Here is a 19,702-nt window from a genome sequence, read left to right on the forward strand (position 1 = left end):
CTAGATGTCAAACCTTGGATGGACTCGTCATGAGAAGAGAAAACTTAGCTCGGTAAGAGAAAAACATGTAGTCTGATGTATCTTTTAAATTAGGACCAAGGGGTCTTTGTTTTGCAGGGTTCAATATTGTCATTTTTCAAAGATTTACAACCTCAATTATTAAACAGTTTTTAATTAAGATGATATTCAAGGAATTCAAGATTAAAATTTGCTCATTTCCTAAGAAGGAAGCATTTTATTTAAAATGTTTAAACGTCAAGTGACTTAAAAATGTTCACGCATAAGAAGTACGAAAGAAAAACAAGTTCAAACAAGATGATATGCTTGATAATGCAACAAAATTCCTGACGGATGCCCCATCCGACTCTCGATCAGAATGCCTCATTACGTATTGAAAGTGAATGCCCCTGAGTCGATCAGATCTTGGACCTTATGTTTCAATGCCCCACATTTCTTAGTGGTGTGCCCTAAGCTCCCAATATGATAGTTACATACGACGTTAATATGGGGCCTCTATAGGTTTGGATTGAACCGGAGTCAGAAGATTCTTCTCAACTAGCATTGGGAATAGCTCCTTATATGTCATTGAGATTGGACTGATACGAATCTTTTCTTTCCTTGGTTCTCTCTGAGTTTGTTTAGAAGTAATAGACGATACAGTTGTAATAGTTTTTGGACTTGAGATCATAACACCTTTGTTGGCGTTGTAGGTGCTGACATTGTTGATCTCTCCCTCAATTTTTCCTTATTTTATAGCTAGCTCGATCATCTTACCAGCCATGACTAGATCTGAGAAAGTTCCCGATGTAATTGCCACCAGGTGCCCAAAGTAAGGTGCCTTCAGGGTCTGTAAAAATAGTTTTTTAGTTTTCTTTTCATCCAAGGGTGGATGAACTTGCACAGACAAATCCTTCTAACGTTGTGCGTATTGTCGGAAACTCTCATTGTGCTTCTTCTCCAGGCCTTGTAGCATAACCCGGTCTGGTCTCATTTCGTTAATATGCTTGTATTTCTCCAGGAAAGACTTAGCTAAGTCTTTCCATGTCTTGATATGAGTTCGGCTGAGCTGGTTATACCACCGGAAAGCTGAACCGAACAGGCTCTCCTGAAAGCAGTGGATCAAGAGTTGGTCATTCTCCCCATATCTTATCATCTTCCGACAGAATATAATGATATGGGCTGATGGGCAGTTGTTCCCATCGATCTTCTCAAACTCAAGAGGTTTAAACTTTGGTGGAAGCACCAAATCTAGAACCAGGCTCAGCTCATTGCGTCTACTCCATAATAATCATGGTCTCCCTAGACCATCTTCATTTGATCTTCTAACATCCTGATTTTCTCTTCTATCTTTCTTGCTTTATCATCTTCATTGAAATCCGAGATGTTGTAATCATCCGGATGGTTATCAGGATTAGTTGTGGAAGTTTGCACCTTCATAGTAGATAATGATTTTCCTTTGACAGCAGAAGAATTTTCTCGTGGCTTGGGTAAGATCCCGGGTGAAATAACCACCTGTGGGGTTGGTGACATGGTTACCCCTTCGGAGGGACTTCCCCCTACTGCACTAGCTTGCTGTAAACCCAATAACTTGGCCATGATTTGGTCGACCAAGGACACCTGGTTTTTCTTGATGGACTCTAGAGTGCTCTGACTGTTTTGAGCCATCTTATCTTCCAGTTCTTTTTGCAGTCTTGCATGTTCTCCTCGAGTTTTTCCATTCGGACCTCCATTTATCTTTTCTTTGCTCGAGTATTGTGTGGGTGATACGTATTTAATGCTTGCGGTGGTAGACTTGGTGTTTGCTCTTTCTCTTTCTGAGACATGTTTTGTTTGTTAATACGAATGTAAAAACATGAAAAATCTAAAAAACAAACATGAAATATAAAATGCAAAGTATGCAGTGCATGATGTATGAAATTTAGAGGCATTGATCCAGAAAAGTGTCCATTACTATAAATAATCCTTATTTTAGACAAAAATTTTTATCTTGTAAGAGATATAAAAATAATCAAATGTACGTACGGACTAAATCCTCTAGACCCCGAACAGTTTCTAGTAGATTGACAAGTCTTCTGCCTTCATCTATCACTGGTTGAATGCCTTGTCGAACGACTCGGGCTTCCATTGCTAGGCCGTGAAGATGACGAGTTGCCTTCTGTACTTGATCTAGGAAATCTCGGATGACTGCGTCTCTAGCTTTTACCCTTTGTTGTGCTTGCTCCCAATGGAAACGTCACTGTAAACCCCCGTCGAATGGCACTATCTGAAACTCGGCTGCTTGCTTCTTGAATCCATCAATAATAACTTCTAACTCGTCTATTGCTTTGACATCTCTCTCATGTTATTTTTCTAGGTCAACCATCTGGATTCTTAAGCATTGGTTTTGATGATGACTTTCTGTTAAGTGTCTCTGCGTAGTTTTCAACTGTTTCTTCCAAGCTCTTTCAACTTGAAGTTATCCTTGACTTTATCTTGATACCCCTTTCTCAAATATTCGAGCTCAAAATGAACTCTTTTATGTTCTCTTTCCAGTTTGTCTGCTCTATCTTTCTGAGAGTCGATATCTAGCTTCCATTGATAACGTTCAGCTTCAAGTTCTTTAATCCTCTGCTTCAACTCGTTATTCATAGCTTCAAACTCTGCCTTGACTATCTCAAGTTCAGAAGGGACAAGCCTGAGATGTTCCTCCATGGTCCGGGTGTCTTCACAGTCTGGCACTGGGATGTTATCATTCTTTCTCAATCTTCGCCACTCCATATAATCCAGAGTAAGCATATCTCTAGCAGCCACGACATCTATCTGGGATACTTTCTTCCATGACTCGGCTGCTTCTTTGATCATCTTCTTATAACTGTCACCGCTATACACAAACTCTGATTTAATTATTCTGTATATTACGGGAACAAACTGACGTGCCCCATACTGTCTCAGTGCTAACAACGGAGCATACCCAACTATACCCCAAAGTCCAAGCAAGGTCATAGTATCAGAATCCCCACACCAGAAAAGAACGTCACCGAGGAACAACCAGGGGGCTCTCCAGGTAATATCCCGATCCTGAAGATGTGTAAAAACTTTCATCCACTTTTCCTTTAAAGCACCTTTATGCCATTTCATTATGATGAACTCTCCCAAAGGTGAATATATGGTGCTAAATCGGTAGTAGGAAACCCTGTTAGTCTTCCAAAAGTGGTTGTGAATCCAAACTTGAAGGAGCTAGACACACCCAATGAACCTTCCTCCGCCAGATCTTAGACAATGGTTGAGAGATCGAAAGGTTTCGGCTAAGATGGTTGGTGCTGGGTTAACCCGTTTCGGAAGTTGCTCGAACAATTCCACCACAGCTGCGTCAATGCAACCCAAAGCCTTTGGAAATATAATCAACCCGTATAGACCTAGTGCAAAAAGGTCTATAGTCTTCCACTCATCAGGGTGGTTCTTTATTAATTGCCTTATATGGATCCACTCAATTCCTTCCCCACTGCCTCTGCGCTGAGTCCGGTCAATTACCCATTTTTCATCAACCCTGACAACCTTGGCTAGTGTATTCTTAAAAGGTTGGCTCTTGATGTGTTTAAGGTAGGCCTTCTCTATTCTGATGCTTTCACAGTGCAACAGTGTAGTGTATTCTTCAATGGTAGGCACCATGTCCTCCCGATTAAAAGTGAAGCAACTATATCCTGGGTTCCAGAATTGAACCAGGGCTCTGATTAAAGGCTCATCAGTCTTAACTTGGAGTAAAAGCGCAATGTCACCGTACCGTTGGCTGAACTTCTGTTTCTGATCATTCTTCCAACTGTCCCAGATGTCTCAAAGCTCTTGCACATTGTTCTGTTTTAGGCTGATAGAGGCGTAGCTAACCAGCTCTGACACATAGCTCCCTTGAAGACTGTCTCCCTTTTTCTTTTGAGTCTTCTCGGACCATAGTCGTACCTCAGGGTTTTTAATCTTTTGCATTACAACACCTTTGTCCATTTGTTCAGATTATTTTGTGTATAACAAATACCTTTTTAGTGATCAATGGCCTCTTGTTATGATGCAAATGCTAAGAAAACAAACACAAAGGCAAACAGGTCAGTAAAATGAAAATACATAAATAAATAAGAAATGACGAAAGAAAAATAAGAATAGTATGAAGGAAAAAAACATGGTTAGGGTAAAAATAACCTAGGGTTTGAAATGGGGTTTTGGGGTAGGTTCTATTTCTCCATAGTCTCCCGGTTTAGGTTCTAAAAATGGTACCCGAGTTCTCCTTGCTGGTGCCCCCTTGGGCTTACCAGACCCTTAGTCCTAAACCCATCATAGGCTTGTGTGGACTAAGTTAAACTCGAGAGGACACATTCCCTTATGCCCATACGGAGAATAAATTCACACAAAGGCATAAGGTAAATGAATCCCGAAGGCTACTTGCTAGGCCCATACGGTGAATAAATTCACACGAAGGCGTCGCTTTCACCCCCACTTAAAATGGGTTTGGAGCTCGGGTTTAGAGCCTTAGATGAAAAAAATCCTTAAGGGCTGAAATCATGAGAAAACGATTAGTACAACTATTTACCCGAAAATATAATCAAAAGTAAGTAAAAAATGATCGAAATATTACCTTAAAATTTAAACTTACCCTTTTCGTTAAAAAGACAATTGGAAATTACCTTAGCCTGACTCACTTACCTGTCCCCAGCGGAGTCACCAAGCTGTCATAGCCGTCTTTCGGTTGGGCCCCGGAATTGGGCTTCGACGTGGATTAAATGAATTGGGAGTCGCCACCGATCATTTACTTTACGAAAAGTGGGTTGATCGGATACCTTATTTCTTATCTGATCTGCGTCTTACCAGAAATATGTCGGATTCGGGAGTCGGATACAGTCAATGAAGGGTTAGTACCCTTGAATTGCCCTTTCGGTACTACGTAATTTTCAGTTGTCATTAAGTAAGAAAATTGAAAGTTTAACTCAAAAGGTAAAATTACGATCCAAAATTACTTACCATAATTCAATTTAAAATATCCTTTTTAAAAAAAGGCGAGAAACACGTTAGAGGAAAAAGATAATGAAAATAAATAAATAAAACAAAGAAAACACATAAATAACACGATTAAACAAAATGAGATAAAAAAATAAGAAAATAAAAGAAGTAAAAGTAAAAATAACAAAAAAAAAGAATGAAGTAATGAATCTAATAATAATAAAACAACAATAAAAATAATGAGGAAAAATACAAAGAAAATATAAAATAAATGAAAAAAATACAATCACATAAAATAAAGAAAAAAATAAAAAAAATGTAAGTTAAAAGTAAAATAGTAATAAAAATTATAACGATAATTATAAAAATATAAATATATACGTTAATAGCAAACATAAATAGTAATAATACTAGTTATATATATATAATAACTTATAAACAAGGTATAAAAATAATAGTAATAATAAATATTAAAATAAAAAATACTAATAAATAAAAAAACAAAAATAAATGAAATTATAAAGAATATGAAAATCAAAGTAATATATATATATATATATATATATATATATATATATATATAAATAAAGTATAAATGAAATAAAAAATAATAATAATGGAAATATAAGTAAACATATATGATATTAGTAGGGGATTAAATTGAAATAAAAGCTAAATCAGTGGGCAAATGTCAAAGAACATTGAAGATTAAAACCGGAAAAAATAAAAAAGTTTTCATTTTTAATAGATTTTTGCACCCTCGTTCCAAAAATGTAACTTGTTTTTGCGAAATAGTCTCTAGGGAACGTAGATCTGAAATCAAAGTTTCGAAAAACTCCCTCCGGGACATCGGCTAAAACATTTATCTTTGGGATTCTCAAGCAAAGAAAACGCGATTAACAACACAAGCAAGTGAAGAGTAAAGAGAAACAAACGAAAGGTAAAAAACTTTCACCTTTATTACTTCGAATCGTTTACAATAGCCTCGAAATCACTTTTTCTTTGCTCGTATTTTTCCGGCGTTCCTTTTGTGTAACTCGTGTTATAAATGGGGAGGATTACATGTATTTATAGTGAAAAAACTAACTATTTTTAGAATCCTATTGACAATAGAATCCTAATGCAACTAGACTCGTTGCTCGGTTGTTGCACGTTTGTTGGTGTGGTTGTTGCTTTAAAAGATATGGTGGTGGAAGAGTCTTCCTACGAGAGGAACTCTTGCTAGTTCTATCTTTTAAGAAAATAGGTGTCTACAAAAATTTCAAATCATTTAAAATCAAAACTCATGCATGCTTAAAAAATGACAACCAAATAATCAAAATCAAAAGCATTAAGCTTAGAGGTTACCCATTCATTTTCAATTGTGGCTAGAGCATCTCAGTTTCTTCACCTTCATCACCATTGCTCTCATACACCTACAGAAGACATTTAAGTATATTTTGGTATCCAATTTGCTTTGGATCCTTGGACGTTAGTTTCAATGCCCCTTGTTCCCTTGGGAACCCATACTTGTCTAATTTTAAAATGTTTTCCTTTCTTCAAAGGACAACTATGTTCCTTGTGACCATGATAATGACAATTTGAGCATTTTGTCATTATGGAACTAGATGAATTATTTAAAATGATTTCTTTTTCTTCTGTTAAGCATTCAAGCTTAACTCTTAAATCAAAACATTTTTTTCAAAACATTCAATTTTCATTTTTGAAAGCTCTAAACCCTTTTTCAAAATTTCATTTTGTTTTTCAAAATCCATTTTAGCTTTCAAAAGAAAATCATTTTCAACTTTAAATTTAGAAATTAATTTCTTGTATTTGGAGTTCATGGTCTCAAACATCAAAAATAATTCATCGTAGGCAACTTGTAACTCATTGTTGAATTATGTTTCGATATAAAAAATTTAAAGGAAAATGTTTTTTGGACTTGAATTGAATTTATTCAAGGTTTTAAAAAGGTTTCAAAAATAATTCAAAGTCCATTAAATTCGGATTTGAGCAAAAATGCTAAAGGGTGTCAAATTGCATCCATGCACCCCTGTAGTGCATCCATGCACCTGCCACTAGTGCATCGATACACTATGTAGTGCATCCATGCACTCCATTTCGAATGCAATTAGTGCATGGATGTACCCTGTAGTGCATCCATGCACCAAGGCTACAACAGCTAGTAATGACTAATTTATTTGAATTTAATGAAGGGGTATGGATGCACCTTAATAGTGCACCGATGCACCATGTTATGGGTAGCCTTTTTTAGTAGAAAAATCATCCCCAAACGGATCCAAAACATCCCTAATGGTTATATACGACATCAAACACATTCCAAGCTATAAATACAAGCTAAGGTCACTTGAAGAAGGAAGAGAACAACTATCCAAGCAATCAAACACAAGAGAAGAGTTTTTCATTCTTATTTTCATTTTCTCTTGTAAATATTGTTCTAGTGAGCTTAATTCTTGTAAACACCTACCTTTGAGAGGTTTTCTTATTTACTTCTTTTATCCTTTTGTAAAGGGGAAAGGTTCTAGCTAATCCCGTGTAAAAGCTAGAGAAAGGTTATAGTTTAGCCCGGAAAAACTAGAGGGTTATAAGGTTATCTCTTTGTCCTCAAAAGAAAGAACAAATTAGTGAATTTGTTGGAAAATCCTTGGTGAGAAGCTAAGGTAGTGGACGTAGACTTTGGTTGAGAAAGTCAAACCACTCTAAATTGCTGTGTAATTTTCTATCTTTCAATCTCCTTACTCCCTAAACTCAAAAACCGTTCCGACCCCTCTTTGCAAACCGTTTCGGTTATCGATTTGAGCTTCCGAAAATCCTAACACTCATCAAAAGAAATATGCATTAAATTCATTTGAGTTAGAAGATACCTCGGGCTCTTCACGAGCCATTAAGGACACCACCTTTGTTGGTTCTTCTTTCTTATTTCCATGAAGCTTTTCGAGCTTATTCCAAAGCTCCTTAGCACTTGAAAAAGAAAAAACTTCTTCATTTACTTCGAGACCAAATGCACAAAATAGCATGTGTATGGCATTGGCATTAAGTTGAGCTTTCTTCCGTTATTGGACACTCTACTCTTTCTTCTTCTTTGGAGAAGAGTAGCCATTCTCGATCATCTCCCATGCATCAAGATCATTGGATTGGATAAATAGCTTTATTAACTTATTCCAATGATGGTAGTTGGGTTTATTGAAGTATGGAGGCTTGTTGATCGGTTGGGAGTCTTCTATGTGGAACGAGCATGATGAGGAAGTCATTTCTTTGTCGGTTGCGTTGGGAATTAGTATAACTTCTTCTAGAAACGTCTCAAGGTGATTAAACCTTATAATAAGTTAAGCTCTGATACCAATTGTTGAGATTATGAAAAGGCTCAATTGACGACCGAAAAAGTGTAAAGGGGTTTAATTGATAGAAATTTATTTAGGAAGTAAGGAGAGAAAAAAATATAAGACAATGAATGCAATGATTTATAGTGGTTTGACTTATTAACCAAGTCTACCTCCACTACCTTAGCTCATCACTAAGGATTTTCTAACAAATTCTTTAATTTGTTCTTTCTTTTTCAAGGATAAAGAGATAACCTTTACAACTCCCTATCTTTTCAATGGCTAAGATAGAACCAAAAACCCTTTACAAGGGAAAAGATTGTATACAAATAAAACCTCTAAAAAGAAAGTTATTTACAAATTAAAAGCTCACAATAACAAAATATTTACAAGAAAATTTAAATAAAGAGTGATAAGCTCCTCTTGTGTTTGAATGCTTGGATGGGTGTTCTAACCATTCTTCAAGTGTCCTCAACTTTGTTTATATGTTGGAATGTTGTTGTGGTCGTTTCTAACCACTGGAGGTGTTTTGGAGCCGTTGGGGATCAATTTTCGTGCAAAATAAAGCTGCTCAGGACAAGGGGTATCGGTACTCCTAAAGGGAGTATCGGTACTACCTTTGTATTATAGTTTAATACAATATCCTCATTAGTATATTATTTCCAGATTTCATCACTTTTTAATTTTTTAATAGAATAATGTGATTATAAGAAATTATATGTTTAAAATCTTTATAAGTATTGACAACCCACATATATCTATAGACCCAGTTGCTTTAGTCCCGAATCTTTTAGGAGAATAACACTTCTTTAACCATTAAAATTGCTTAACTAGTTATAACATATTCATACTACTTATATATTGTTTTAGTAATTTTTATTTTTTTATCATATCTTGACTCATCTAATATATTTGTGTCGTCATGCTTCGACGTAATCAAGAGATTAGGATTCACTCCTCATACTTTTGTCCTATCGCAAACATAGCATTCTACACTGTATAATTGTATTTCAACTAACCAAATTTAATTATTTATACATAAAATATTTTTATCAACCCTCTGAATTCAAATAAAGCAAGCCCATCTTTCCAACACGCCTGAAATATTTCCTTCCTGAAAGGTCATTAGTGGCTGCTTTAATTTCTGGGATTATATGTATGTGTATAAAAGGGCAAAGAGAGGGTAAGCCAAGATAAGGCAGATTAATAATTAAGCTGTTAAGGAAGCTGCAAAGCGATAGAGAAAATGATGGTTGAAATTGTGTCCAGAAAAAACATTAAACCCTCCATTCCAATCCCTCACCATCTCAAAACATTTAATCTTTCTACTTTAGAACTATAGGTTCTCGTCATTCACTACGGCTCTGTCATATTCTTCTATCCCTCCGACAATGCCGCCTCGAACACTTGGCAGAAGTCCCGATCACTCGATAACTTATTATCCCAAATTTTACACCATTTCTACCCGCTTGCCGGTCAGCTCATGGAATCGATGACCATCGAGTGCAACGATGGAGGAGCTTGTTTTATTGAAGCTAAATCACGGTGCCGACTCAATGAGTTTATGGCTAATCCTAATCCCGATTTGCTTAAGGACTTGGTCCCATCTATTGATCCCAAAGCCATCCGTTCAACTTTGACCTGTATCTTGCTTGTTAATGGAAAACTCAGTTGATGTAAAATTGAATATTGTTTCTTGATTGAATACAAGTAATACAACTGTTCTTTTTATACATGAAGTGGCAACCGTTTAACAACTATAACAGCTATAACAGAAAGCAGTTATGCTGCAAACTAACATAAGCTTATAAGCAAAGCTAAGCTAACATATGTTGCATGCTCGTGCATGTTGTACTCCATCCAATATGCTCTCTGCTTCTTCCATCTTTAACTTCTTTTAACGACACAACACCCAATCTTTATCTAAACACACGAAAATAATCTTTTGATAGCACCTTAGTGAAGCCATCTGCTACCTGATGCGAGGATGAAACATAGTTTACCTTCAATCTGTTTGCTGCCACCTTCTCTCTCACGAAATGCACATCCAACTCCACATGTTTAGTTTTAGAGTGGTAAATTGGATTGGCACTCATCGAAATGGTGCTGGAATAGTCACTCCAAATTACAGGCGTGCCTTGTAGCTTAATCCCCATGTTGTCAAGCAATACAACTACCCATGTAGCATCAGAGGATGTGTCAGCTAAGCTTTTATACTCAGCTTCAGTTCTAGATCCAGATACAATTTTCTGTTTCTTGGAATTCCATGTAACTAGGTTACCAGCAAGATACAAACAATTGCCTGAGATTGTTCTTCGATCATCCATACTGCTTGCCCAGTCAGCATCTGCAAATGCAACAAGTTGAAAAGGCAACTCATTTCGAGATAGAACGAGTCCATGGTCTAGAGTACCATTTAAATATCTGAGAACACGTTTCACAGTAGACAAATGATGCTCACATGGTGCATGCATAAACTGTGCCAGCTTATTGACACTATATGCTATGTATGGCCTTGTGTGACATGCATATAACAATGATCCTACAATACTCATATACTCCTTTGGATCAATGAGAGGACTACCAACTTCTCTGGTCAACTTGAGTGAGGAGACCATTGGTGTGGGCATTGGTGAGGCATTGCTCATTTGTGTTTTATCCAACAGTTCCATCACATACTTCCTTTGGCTCAGGAATATGATGTCACCCACATATTTAACTTCAATTCCAAGGAAGAAACTAAGTTGTCCCAAGTCTTTGAGATAAAATTTCTCTTTAAGCAAGTTAACCACTTCTTCCACTTTGCAACTCATACTGCCAATAACAATTATGTCATCCACATACACTAAAACATAAACTTCATAGTTTTCCTTTTTCATTACAAATAATGAACAGTCAGCAAGTGATGCTTCAAAACCGATATGTACCGAGTGTTCCTTCAGCTTAACATACCAGTTTCGAGGGGCTTGCCTTAGTCCATAAAAGGCTCGATTTAGCTTGCATACTAAGGGAGTTCCATATAAGTCAACTTCTTCAAATCTTTGAGGTTGTTGCATATATACTTCTTCCTGCAAATATCCATTTAAAAAGGCATTGTTTATGTCTACCTGTCTCAAGCACCACTTCTTTTGAATATCTACTGCAAGTATCACATTGATTGTGGAGGACTTTTCTACTGGACTGAAGGTGTCTTGAAAGTCTTGCCCAGGAATTTGGGAAAAACCCCTAGCCACTAATCTGGCTTTGTACATTTGTAATGTGCCATATGCATTTCTTTTTATTCTAAATAGCCATTTGCATCCAACTGGGAATCTGCCCTCATGTAGTCTTACCAGTGTCCATGAGTTGCTCCTGACCAAGGCATCATATTCTTCTTAAACAACTGCCTTCCATTTAACAGATTTAAGTGCAACATGGATTGAATGTGGCTCTTCTTCTTCATCATTTTGCATGCTCAGATACACTTTGGGTTTGAAAATCCCTCTCTTGCTTCTAGTTATCATGTCATGACTAGGTACAACACTGGAGCTTGGAGCAGCTTCTAAGTCTGGTTGTGTCATCTCTTGTTGCTCATCCATTACATTGTTGTCAGCATTTAGATGTTGCTCAGTTCCAGGCCCTTCAACCTCATTGTCAGTTATATCATGATGAACATAACCATCATCTTTAGCTTCAGCAGACTGGTTCATCAGCCTAGAATCTTGAATTGTACTACCTACAGGTGGTTGAGAATTAATCTGTGGACTTTGACCTATGTTCATGCAATTATCAGCTCGACCACACACTCTATGAGCACCATTTATGACTCCTAGCTTTCGAGGAGAAATATGACCCGTGTTGGTTGCTTTGTCACTGCTTCCTATAAAGGAAAAACAAGATTTATCATAAACTACATGTCTCGAGATATATATTTTCCCACTTGGTGTCAAGCATTGATATCCCTTATGATGGGCACTATAGCCAAGAAATGTGCATGGTTGAGACCTAAAGTCCAACTTATATTGCTGAAACATTCGAAGATGTGGGAAACACCTACACACGAAAACACGCATATCATTATAATTTGGTTGCTTGTTGTAAAGTGCTTCAAAGGGTGATTTTCCATGCAGGACCTTAGTGGGCAATCGGTCCCCCACCTTTACTACTATTGAACTTGACTTCTTATTACAAGATGCATTATCAGCAGCAAACTGATACAGACCAACAGTCCCCCACCTTTGTAGCTGTACTTCTCTAGTCTTCTCATCCTTCACCAGGCATTGACTTGCATGAAACTCAAAGAATACTCCATTCTCTCTAGCAAACTTAGAGACATATAAAAGATTTTTAGTGACATCAGGAACATGCAGTAGATTATTAATGTAAAGGGCTCGAGATCTGGTTTGAATAAGGGATGAGCCAGTCTTGTATATGTCAAGATTCTGTCCATTTCCCACAACTAACTTACCTGGTCCAGAATAGTCAGATCCATTATTAAGTTTAGAGTTATCTGGGGTGATATGGTGAGTAGCTCCCGAGTCTATAACCCATTTATCCGAGCTGGAAGGTGATGAAGATGAGGTATGTACTGGAGGACATCCATTACTCGTACATGTATAACATTCATTTTCAAAGTTAGTTACCTGTGTGTTGAAAAACTCGTGTTTGTCAGCCAAAACTCTAGAAAATGACTGATCAAACCGATGCCAGCATCAATCCACAGTGTGCCCCATCTTTCCACACAATTGACATTGTACTCTTGCTATTCCACGACCTCGTGTACCTGTTCGACCATGAGAGTACTGCTGTAACATTCTTTCATTTCCAGTGTACTATTGATCAGTTGATTGATCAGAGAATTTCCTTTGATTTTTATTCTGGACATGTGCAACGTTGGCACTGAGAAGTGGTTGAGACTGTACTTGAAAGCTTTTAAGCTGAGCTTCTGCATCAATTAGTATAGACTGGACTCCATCCACTGTGAAGGCATCTTTGCTTGCTGTAATAACAGCAACAAAAGATTGATATTCAAATGGAAGTCCATTCAGAATTGTGGTAACTTGATCAATGTCAGATATGGCACTGCCACACGCTGGTAATGCATCACACACTTCTTTGATTGAAGTTAGGTATGATCGCATGCTCTCATCTCCTTTCTTGATGGATCGTAACTTACAATGCAAGCTCATAATGCTTGTAGTAGATCGATTTGAAAAGAATTTAAGAACTGTAGCCCATACCTCAGCAGCAGTTTCAGCACCAACGAACTATGGAAGTAAATGATCACTGATGGTGGATAATAGCCATGAGGCCAAGGCACTATCTTGTGCCACAAACACATCATACTCCTCATTGATTACAAGATTGCCATCTGCAGTATTCTCTTAGGAGGGGAGCTAAGATCACCGGTGAGTAATCTCTCAAGCCTATGACTTCGAACTGTTAAAAGGACATGTTGCTTCCATCGAAGGAAATTCATTTCATCAAGCATGATGTTTATGCGTTTATTAGTAAACATCTTGCTAGACCTTAATGACTCTGAACCTCTAAGAATGTTTCCAGAACTGTTGAACGCCATGACACCAATTCTTGCAAGGATGGATCCATAAATCTTGCCAAGATGTATCACGCAACAGAAGAGAAAAAAAAAGCTTATCCCAGAACCAACTGAGCGAATGATACCATAATGGAAAACTCAATTGATGTAAAACTGAATATTTGTTTATTGATTGAATACAAGTAATACATATGTTCTTTTTATACATGAAGTGGTAACCGTTTAACAACTATAACAGCTATAACAGAAAACAGTTATGCTACAAACTAACATAAGCTGATAAGCTAAGCTAACACATGCTGCATGCTCGTGCATGTTGTACTCCATCCAATACTTGTTTAACTCACTAGCTTTGTATGCGGCGGAACATCTGTTGTTATCTCGGTTTCGCAGAAATTTGGCGATGCTTTGTTTTTTTTTTTTTGCCTTCATTCAGAGTTGGATTGCCATCAGTGGACGTGAATATAGCGGAATCGAGTTACCGAGACTGTCGAGGGGTCGTTGTTACCGCCTTTGGATATAGTGATCACATCCGTTCCTCCTCCGCCCACGAATCATACTTGCACCACCAAGAGGTTTGTGTTTCGTGAACCTCAAGTAACGAGTCTCAAAGCCAGAGTAGCTTCCGCCATGAGGCAGCAGCAGCAGAACATCAAGGACATGGATATCGTGTTGGCAATCATACTAAGATGTGCTTCCGTTGGTAGTGCATCTTCTTCATGATCAATGCACGGGTCATCATCGTCTCGATCACGGCAGTCTGCTTTGCTAAAGGTCGTGAATTTACGTAAAAGAACGATTCCGCCTTTGCCCGAAAACACGATCGAGAACCTGATATTGAAATACACAATGATGTTCGATGAGAATGATGTGCAACTCCATCAACTGATTTCTAAGATGAAGACCGAGTTTACCAACGTTTACAATGATAAGGTGAAGGTAATTAAGAGCGAGAAAGGATATAACGAAATTCTAGAGTATCGTAAACAAATTACTCAGCTCCTGAAAGGTAAATCCCAAGACATCAATACAAATTTGTGTGGGTATCCAGTTCATGAAATGGATTTTGGGTGGGGAAAGCCAACGTGGGTGACTAGTCCAAGTGATTACAAGAATGTGATTGTGTTGCTAGATTCAAAATGGGGAGGCATAGTTATTGTTGTAAATTATAGTCGTATCTGATCGATCAATCTCTACGACCATGGATCAATGACTAGTTATTGTTGTATTGGTTATTAAGTCTAGTCAACAAAAAACATAAATGTATTTCTTCTTCTTAAACACTCCCAAAGCCTCACCGAACTGTTCAATCCGTACGTACCCATCAACTATAGAATTCTTCCGAAACCCGACATCAGTCACAATCAATACGTCAAACACTTTGTGAGAAAGGTGCCATTGGTGGTAAGAAATGAAGAATGGCGGATGGCCAGAGTGGAGAAATAATAAGGGGCTGTGGTTGTTTTAGGAGTTTAACTTACAAAACAGAGACTAAAAATATAAGATGAGTTTATTATTAGTAAAAACGATTACAGTTTTTGGGTAAAAGCCACTTTAGTAAATGGCATTATATAACTCAAATCACCATCTAATATTAACTAACACTAACAAATTTTCAACTAATTGTTATTACTTCTAACTACATTCTAATCCACTTTCTCCGCATCCTCCATGAATGAAAACCTCAAATAGTTTAAACGCTCCAAGTTTAAGAACAAACCCTTACTAGTAATGGCAAATAACGATTAACAAGTAATTTACCTTAAGATTCAAATCGTCTATAAGATGAGACGAATTGACTTATTTGATTTTCTAATTTTTTGTTTTGCTTATAACAGATCACTAACACGGATCAACAAGATTCCAGCTTCTCTTTATGCAGCAGAACAGCAACATCATCAGGTGGTTCCGGAGGCAACCTCATTCCAACAAGTGATCCTCTTCCCATCCCAGCCAATCTATCCGCCACTCCGTTTTGCTCCCTTCGAATATGCATAATTCTAACAATCCAATCCCGTTTAAGAAGTTCTTCTACACTAATGTTTGACAACTATATTATTTCATATTATTGTGTTTTGTAATCCTTTTTAATGAAAATGTTAGATTGATGATAGATGTCTGCAATCTCTCCATCTTTGTTCAGTCTGTTTGTATTCTCTTCTTCTTTTTCATGTTTTCTATTCCTCTATTTTAAAACATATTTGCAGCATAATACATTTAAAGTGGCAATCAGAGCTGCTTCTCAAGGGCTGTGAGGTTCTATTGTTATTTGTGAGTGATTAAACACTTTGTGAGATAGAGAGTTTAACAACTTGCCTCAAGAACAAAATTGCTAACAAGAACAAAGAATTTTGTTCTATGTCGAATAGAAATGCGAGCTCATGAGGCAAGTGAAGGTGCTTTTCTAGTTACTCATACAGGAGTAGAGTATAACAACTCTGGAAAGAAATCTGAAAGTTCAAACAAGAGTAAGGTTTTTGTTTCTCCTTCTAGTAGTCAAAATAGAAAGTTTCTGTCATGTCCTATTTGTTAGAAGACAAATCATGCTGAAAAGGATTGTTGGTTTAAGGAAAAAGGTAAGTCCAAATTTTAGTGTACCTTTTGTGATAAGTTTAGACACACTGAAAAGTTTTATTGGACTAAGAAGAAACAAGCAAAGAAGCAGCCTCAACAGTAAGCAAATATGCAAGTGAAGAGAACAAAAAGTACAATGAGCATTTGTTTATGGTTAATTTTTCATGTTGCTGGATCATCTCATAACTTTATTTGGCTTGTGGATAGTGGGTGTACTAGTCACATAACACTTGTGTCAACATACTTTAACACACTTGTAAGTTTTTTAAAACAAGTGTGAAATTGGAAAATGTTGCTACGGTCCAAGTTCTTCACAAAGGCTCAATTTCTATGAATACAAGGGAAAAGAACAATCTATAATATTCTTTTTATTCCTAATTTGGATCAAAGTTTGTTGAGTATTCCTCAAATGATTAAAAGAGGCTTTAGTGTTCAGTTTAAGGGTGATGTCTGCAACATATTTGATGTTTATGATTCTAAGTTTGCTAAAATGAAAATAATAATTTTTATTTGAAACTTAATGTTGATTGTGAACATGTGTGCTTGACCAAGGATGATGTTAGTCTTCTTTAGCATAAAAGGATGGACCATTTTAATCTTAGAACTTTAAAATATACGAAGTCAAATGGTTTTGAAACATATTTACCTAAGCTGGATATTTATGATGATAGATGTGAAATTTATGAACTTAGAAAGTCACATAGGCTGCCATTTTCTCATGTTGGTATAAAGAAAGCAAAGAAAAAATAGAGTTAATTTACTATGATCTGTATGGTCCAATGAAGACTTATTCTATGAATGATAGCAAGTATTTTGTGTTAGTTATAGATGATTTAATAAGGATGTGTTAGGTTTATCTTCTGTCCCCGTCGTCTAAATTAAACAAAAGTGTTTTCTCTGAGGTTGAAACGTCTAGACCCATAATAAATCTATGCTATTTGAATTTGGTAGAGTAAAATGGTACTGTAAAAAACCAAGTTTTTTTCAAACAAGCTAATGGAAGAAAAGGGAGGAAGAGAGAATAGAGGAGAATAGGTGAAAGAATGAAGATGACGATGAAGGGATAAGAGAATTTTATGGGATTTTTTTTTTAATTTTTTTCATAAATGTCATGTCATCGGCTAGACACGTCAGCAATGTTATCTGAGGTGAAAACAGTTGGCGTCCACATCAGCAGAAAATAACGATTCTATTAGTCAAGACAGTCAAAGGTAGACATTGATGAAATTAAACAACTTCAAGAACACTATTGATTCAAAAATACGATAAGGCGAAATTGATAAATTTGATCTACTATAAGAGCATATGTGATCCTTAAACCATAAGTTTATTATTGTTATGGCTAAAAATCTAGTTCAACATGGTATAACAAAGCATATCAATGTGAAGTTTCATGTTATTCGTGAAATTGAGAAAAATTTACATATTAAGGTGAAATTTTGTTCTTCTGAAATGCATATTTTTGAACGACAAAGCCTTTTTCATGGAATAAAATTTATTTTCTCGAGCATGAGCTGATATGTCCAATATCAATCTCAAGATGAAGTGTTGATGTATTGAGTCTGTATTAAAAATCAAACATATTTTGTATGTCATCCGTAATGATAACTATTAACTACTTTTTGAGTCTGTCTTAAATAAAGTGTTTCTTCTACACTAATGTTTGACAACTGTACTATTTCAGATTATTGTGTTTTATAATCCTTTTTTAATGAAAATATTAAAATGATGAGAGATGTATGTCGTCTCTCCATCTTTGTCTAGTCTGTTTGTATTCTCTTCTTCTTTTTCATGTTTTCTCTTCCTCTCTTTTATAGTAGAATATATATTTACAGTCTTTCAACATCATTGGTGGCCTCAGTTGTATCATTTTTGGAGTGTTGAACATATATCAGTTAGATATTCATTGCTTGTGCAAATGCCACAAGTCTTTATTTATTGTGCAAATACATATATCATTAATTCATTCACCCTGAGACAGTACCCTAATATGAACCAAATTGATAAGAATTAAATATCTTGACATTAATCAAATCTTTGACTTTTCTAAGAGTTTTGTTCATAACTTATCCTCCGCTTGTGATAACTTATCATCATTTTTTCCACGGACAACAATCCCTCATAAAAGTATTGGATGAAAAATTGTATGAAGATCCCATGTTCTAGGCATTTTGCGGACAATTATTTAGATCTTTCCCAACAATCGTAGAGTGTCTCAATATCTCTTTGTTTGATGCCAGAAAATTTTCATCGACTGTTTGCAGCTCGAGGCTAGAAAATATTTATCAAGGAAAAATCTAGTTGTCTCTATGCATATGTTTGTTGATCTGAAAGACAAGTAGAAAAATCAATCTTTCGTGTAATCGACCAAGGAGAATGAGAAGGTGTGTCAATTGATTTGATCCACTGTTAATCATTGTTTTCTTCTGCTTGAACAAACGATGTAGAATTCTTTCTCGTGTCTGTAAGATTTTCTTTCTTAAGTCCTCGAGAGGTTGGAAGCATATGAATGGTTTCAAATTTGAGCTCAAAAGTTATCTCTAGTTGTCGATAATCAATGCTCATTGATGCTCATAATATTAGATGGGGATAAAAAATTATTTTGATAGATGAACGGATATTATAAAACATACCCGACAACAATATCACGTATTAAATAATCAACAAAATATAAAACAAACGCATCCATTAAAAAAACATAATTAAAAAAACAAGAATTAATTAAGTTTATACTCTAATATTTGATTAAATTATAAGTCATGTCTTATAAAATCTTAAGATTTATAGAAGTCTATGAAATTATACTTAAATTCATAATGGTTCAAAATTTATATGGACCTATCACCTACTCACTACTCACAATGGGCATGTCTTTTTACATCCACATACGCTCACTATCCATTAAACTTATATCCATCTTTGCCTCAATTGGAGTTAGTGTGATGCAAAATCCACAAAATTGTACTCGTCTATCATCCCTAATAGTTGGTAATTTACCCTAGATAAGGGTAAATTATACATTTAGTGCCTAAACTATCATTTTTTGTCTGTTTTAGTACATAAACTTTTGATTTTTTAAATCATACCTAACTTTTAGTTTTTGTTACATTTTAGTACCAATTGTTAAAAATTTAACTCGTTTAGTATCTAAACTATCAGATTTGGTCCGTTTTAATACCTAAACTTTTAATTTTTTTGAAAAAATTAACATTAAATTTTGAATAGTGGTACTAAAATGAAATAAAAACTAAACTTTAGGTATTGTTTTGAAAAATTGAAAGTTTAGGTAGTAAGACAGACTAAAACTAAT

General features: G+C 35.9%; 1 pseudogene; it reads left to right on the forward strand.

The window, feature by feature from the left end:
• The first annotated feature begins 1,169 nt into the window (after positions 1-1,169).
• On the forward strand, positions 1,170-15,000 carry LOC120144319 (annotated as a pseudogene).
• The last annotated feature ends 4,702 nt before the right edge of the window (positions 15,001-19,702 follow it).

Source organism: Hibiscus syriacus, unplaced genomic scaffold (assembly GCF_006381635.1).
Source record: "Hibiscus syriacus cultivar Baekdansim isolate YM2019G1 unplaced genomic scaffold, ASM638163v2 tig00110888_pilon, whole genome shotgun sequence".
In the NCBI taxonomy this organism is placed as follows: domain Eukaryota; kingdom Viridiplantae; phylum Streptophyta; class Magnoliopsida; order Malvales; family Malvaceae; genus Hibiscus; species Hibiscus syriacus.